Below are 6,117 nucleotides of genomic sequence, written 5' to 3'. Positions count from 1 at the left end.
CATAGTAGATATGTCCCAGAGTTGGTTTCCTCAAAGTATCATCGCTGTAGGATGTTCAGAGAGGGTCTCTAACTAGACAACCTCACTCATATAGCCGCTAATCCACCGAAAGTTTTTGTCGAGTTAGTTTTTCAGGAAAAGGCGGTAGAGAGAGTTATGGGAAGGAGAGCAGTTGAGGAGGGTATGTAACAAAAGAAGGTGCCATTTCAAGTTAGGGTAGAGAAGTGGTTGAGTCAGCATAACTATCCAACCATCCAAAAGGTCGAGAGAATCTCAAGTCGACCAGTTCAGAGCAAGAATAGAGGTGGGAGTAGGACCAGTCAGTGCAGACGGCTTTTGTATATCGCACTGATAGCTAGTGTTGGAGGATTATCGAGAGCACATTCTCATCCTTATTGTTCTCTTTGTGGTATAAGGCACCCAGGAGCTTATAGGCTTGGGTCCAGAGGTTGTTACCGTTGCGGATGCCTGGATCATTTTCTCCGAGATTATCTAGAAGCTCAAAATGTTGCTCTAGTTTTGACCCAATAGTCAGCTCTACAGTTAGAGAGGTAGAGTATTCTAGAGAGGACAAAGTTCTTCTGGTCATACTGGTAGAGGTGTCTATAACTTGGAGCCAGTGGGGAACCTAGAGTCGTAACACGTCAGTTTGATATTAGAGCTAGAGAAGAGAATGATGCAACTGATGATATCTTAAGTACCCTTACCCTATTTCTTATTCCAATAACAACCATAGTTAACTAGTGACCAGCCCTTAGAATTATATGTTCTAGCAGTTGAGATTAGTAGTAGATGTCTTTCGAAATTTTGGGGACAAAATTTCCTATTAAAGGGGGAGCGTTGTAATGCCAAATTTTTGGGTCAGTAGAGCCCATTAGATTTTCCAAGCCAATTTTAGACCAATTCTTAAGGGTATCGGGCTTAGGTTGGCCCAATAGTTATAGGGAAGTGGTGTTTTTAGAGTAAGTAAATAGGAAAAGGACCTAAAGTGTAGTTTACCCTTTTTGTTAAAGATTAAAACGTTTCCCCTCTTTTTATATCATTTCACCTAACCAAACTCCCTATAATATCTCACCCACTCTTTTTCTTCTTCCTTTCATTAGTTTCCATTTCTTCTTCCTTTCAAGAACCAAATTTCAAGTATTCTAAGCTTAGTTTGTTGCAGTTAAGGTAAGAATGTTTTTCTCCATCATTCAAGCTTTGTTTTAAGCTCCATTTTGTAAGTTTCATAATTTGTTTTCAAAATTGGGTTTTATGGAAGTTAAGGGGATCCATGAATCCAAGCTTTGTTTTAGTGTATTCAAGTTACCTAGATCATCTTAAGCTTTAATCCAAGAGCTTAGTTGGTTTGGAAAACCCCATTTTATTATCTTTGTTTAATAAGGGAGGTGAAACAAAACTCTAAAGCAAGAGGGAAAGAGAAGTTGCCCCTTGGTTAACTTGGGAGAGTTTCTAGCAAGCAAGAAGCAAGGTAATACACTATCAACTCTTCCATACTCCTAGTAATCATTAGAAATGAGTTCTAGCTTGAGAGTAAGTTATGAAGCTTATAGTTATATATTAATGGTAAATTACATGATTTATGTTATAAACATGTTATAAAGCCTTATTTATACTCCTTGTAATCACATAATACTTTAAGAATATTAGGGGACCTCAATCAGGTCTTTGGGATTAAAACACAGAGTTTCTCATGCTTGTTTTATGACTTATGCAAGTTGAGTATCGATACTATAGGGTTAGTATCGATACTTGTTCTTCGTTTCTGGTAAAATCATCTTTTCTGGGCAAAAGTATTGAAATTATTTCAAGAGTATCAAAATATCGAAACTAGGCAAAACAGAATTTAAAAGTATCAATAGCTATATAAAATATCGAAGTTTTTACAAGAGTATCGATACTCTTAGGCTAGTATCGACACTTTTAGTATATTTTGGGCAAAAAGGTCAGTTTTTAAGGAAATTAGACTCAAGGTACCCCCAACACTTCATTATTTCCTCATATAAGACTTAGAGTTAGAACATTAATTATGCTAAATTCAAATGTAGAAACCAATTCAATTAGAGACAAATAAGACTAGCCTTGTTTGATGCTTGAGAAATGATTCAAACACTCGAGTTCCTTTAGAAAAGCTAATGGAATCGAAGGTATAGATGCAGTCTAGATATATCCTTAGGTATGGTGCAAGGTCCCTAAAAATGACTAACTAAGGCTGAGGTCTGACACTCGTATGGGGTGAGTTAGTCAGGGGTATGATGTCCGATGTAGAAATTTCGGGGGTCATATCCTAATAGACTAGAGGGGTGCGTGAGCTCTGAGCTGCAGTAATCTCTCATCCGCATTATGATGAATATAGTAGCGTAGAGAGTAAATACCACAAGGATATTCACTAAGTAGACCAGATAAGTAGACTTGATAGCTAGCCTTTCAGTGATATATAGTTAGTATGTTAGCTACTAGTGTGTCATTGAGCTAGTTAATTTAGCCTTCGGTTTGTTTTCTGTGGAGAGGTCAGTCGATCGACAGCTCGTGGAACAGTAGATAGATCAAGGTCCAGAATCAGTGCAGATTCATCTTAGCAGTTTTTGAAGGGAATGTATATTTTATAAACCTTGTTGTGTCAGTTGAATAAAGTTTTTTATTATGAGTCGGTCTGTAATATTTTGATTGTCAATATTTATTTTATGGATGTTTTTAATTCAAGAAATGGTCAATTTAAAGTATAAGAAAAGAGTAAAGAGTTGGTCAGGCACCGTGGTGGTTCCGTGTGGCATCCTACATCGGTCGACTTTGTATCGTATTGGTATAAGGTGTTACAGTTAGTGGTATTGGAGCGTGAGGTTAGGGCCCCCGGGTCAGTGTAGGTAAAAGAGTTTGAGTATACATGCCCTACAGAGTAATGTCGTACTTCTATATCAACAGTAGTAGTAGTAATTCCTTGTTTCTTCTTAATTTCAAAGTTTTAGAGATGAATGAGAGCCAAAAAGTAGTAGAGAGGGTAGAGACAAGAGTAGATCTTCTTTAAAAAGGTGATTTGGGAGATGAGTTTGTCTATACATAGAGTTTGATGATCCCGACGGTACAGGGGTAGATAAGACAAACTTCTTTAGAAACCAGGCCTCTTGTTTGATGAGTTCATCTCCCTACTGAAAGGAGACATGATAAACTAGTTGGAGACAGTGGAGATGTCGTTAGAGCCTGAACGACCTACATGGGATCGGTCCTTAGAGGAGTTCCGTCAAAATGTTTGGGAGACCCATATGGATGTGATGAGAGATTATTTTTCTCAGTTAGTTCAAGGGAATATATTAGTGTTCAAATATGAAGTAAATTATCCAGCTGAGTAGATATGCCCCATAGTTTGTTTCCTCTTAGGATCAGTGGTACATGAAGTTCATAGAGGGTATTCGACTATACATCCTCACTCATTTAGCCGCTAATCCACTGAAAGCTTTTGCCATATTAGTTCGTCAGACAAAGGCGTAGGGAGAGTTATGGGAAGGAGAGTAACAAAAGAAGGTGGCAGTTTAGGTCAGGCTAGAGAAGCTATTGATTCAGCAGAACTATCCCAGTTATCCAAGAGGTCGAGAGAATCTAAAAAGTCTGGGAGAGCCCCGAGTGAAGGAGGGAGTAGGACCAGTCAGCACAAACAACTTTTATATACCGCACCGATAGCTAGTGTTAGAGGATCATCAAGAGTGCCTTCGCATCCTCTTTTTTATTTTTATGGTATGAGGCACACATGAGTCTGTAGGTATAAGGTACACATGAGTCTGTAGGCTTGAGTCCATAGGTTGTTATTGTTGCGGATCCCTGGTTTATTTTCTCCGAGATTGTCTAAAAGCTCAGAATTTAGCTTCAGTTTGGCCCAGTAGATAGCTCCTACAGTTAAGAGATGTAGAGGATTCCAGAGATGAGAGAGTTCTTCTGGTCAGACTGGTAGAGGTACCATACAACCTGGAGCCAGTGGGGAGCCTAGAGTTACAACCCATCAGTTTATGATTAGAGCTAGAAAAGAGAATGATGCAAATGATGAGATCTCAGGTAACCTTACCCTATTTCCTATTCCAGTAACAACAGTAGTTTGTGGATCAACCATAAACCCCTCAGTACAGTCCATTAGATTTTCCAAGTCAATTTTAGATCAATTCTTAAAAGTATTGGGCTTAGGTTGGCCCAATAGTTATAGGGGGGTTGTGTTTTTTTAGAGCAAGTAAATAGGAGAAAGACCTAAAGTGTAGTTTACTCTTCAAGTTCGACATCATTAATTTCAGGTTTAGGTTGTTCACCATCATTAATTTCAGGTTCAGGCTGGTTAGCCTCATTAAATTCATGTTCAGGTGGTTCACTATCATTAATTTCAGGCTTAGGTTGGTCAACATCATTAAATTTAGTTTCAGGTGGTTCAACCTAGTGTTAATTATGTCACACCCTAAACCAGTATGACACCTAGTCGATCGATCAAAATGCCACACGGATCTACCGAAGTGGCTAATCTATTTTTTCCTTTAAAATGACAATTTGCAACCGTTAATGCTAAATAATCAACTATAATTTAAATAAAATAGTTTACATTAGGAGATCCCAAAATAATATTTAAGTCTTACAATCCATAGTTTAAAATGAGTTTAGACTTGTATAAAAATATACAAATCGGGGTTTACAAATATATATGACCTCTAAATATGAACTCAAGATATACTTTATACTAGCTGGGTTTGGATGACTGCTATAAAAAATTCCTCGGACTACTCCTCGACTGACCTGCGTAAGGAAAAAATTCCAAACCTTGATCTAACTAGCCCAGTGCCACACTAACAGCTGAGCCATACAAAAAGTGTTCATTACATCTCAAGCTATCAAGTCTACTTCTATCTGTTCTACTATATGTTATGTTATACTAGCCCACTGCTTGAGTGTTGGACCTTGCGCCCAAGCTAGTCTGCTTTAAAACTGCATTAGTGAGTATTATTGAATACTCACTCTCTACGATATGGTAGACATCATGGTACAGCTGAGGGTTCTGTATCTCCGAGCTCACACAACCTTCTAGTCTACCCTGGATATGGCCCCCGAAATTCTCTACATCGAAATAATTCCCCTGACTAGCCCACCCTTTCTTCTAAAGAGAGTTAAGGCCTCGACAAACATAGTTAGTCAAAAGGGCCTCGGCTCTACCTAATGATATATCCGGATTGAATCTATACTTTCAATAATGCTAGAATTTTCTAAAGGAACTCGGGTGTTCTGGTAGTTTCCCGAGCATAATACAAGGTTATTTTTATGTCATCCTAATAAATATTGTTTCTAAGTGTAATTAATATCATTAATATTCTCACTTGCAGTCTTATTTGATGATAAAAGAAGTGTTGGGGTACCTAGATTCTAATTCCCTTAAAAATTGACATTTTTGTCCAAAACTGACTGAAAGTATCGATACTAAACCAAGAGTATCGATACTACTGCAAAATTTGATACTTTATATAAGTATCGATACTTTTAAACATTCTGTTCTACCTATTTCGAAACTTTATGGGAGTTTCCAAACTATGACCCAATGTTTTGATACTCTTGAAAGAGTATCGATAATTTTACCTAGATACTCATGCATTTCCCCAAAACGAAGAACTTGTGTCAATACTTTACTTGTAGAAATCATATAACACATACTAAAATGTTATAATTCAATCCCAAAGACCTTAGTGAGGTCCCCAAACATGCTTAAATTTTTATTTGATCAACAAGGGTCATCATAGAGGCTTTAAACACATTTATAACTCTAAAACAATAATTTCACCATGAAAATGCTTATCATGCTCAACTAAACCATTTAAACTATTTTAAACTTCTAATAACTCACTAAGAGTATGCAAAAGTTGTAAAGGAGTTACCTTGCTTCTTGGATAGCTAGAAATATTCTCAACTCACTCAAAATTCAACTTTTCTTTTCATTTAGCTCTTGAGCTTTCTCCTATCTTCTTCACTAAAAAAAAGAGAAAATGGATTACCAATCCATATAGGGGTTAAATAACATCTAAAAAGCTCCCTATAACTCAAAACTTATCTAGAATCCATAGGTTCCCACAAATCTCAAGACCCATTTATGGTTATATGGAT

The sequence above is a fragment of the Hibiscus syriacus genome, unplaced genomic scaffold (genome assembly GCF_006381635.1).
Source record: "Hibiscus syriacus cultivar Baekdansim isolate YM2019G1 unplaced genomic scaffold, ASM638163v2 tig00004035_pilon, whole genome shotgun sequence".
In the NCBI taxonomy this organism is placed as follows: Eukaryota; Viridiplantae; Streptophyta; class Magnoliopsida; order Malvales; family Malvaceae; genus Hibiscus; species Hibiscus syriacus.
This window is presented reverse-complemented; position numbering follows the sequence as displayed.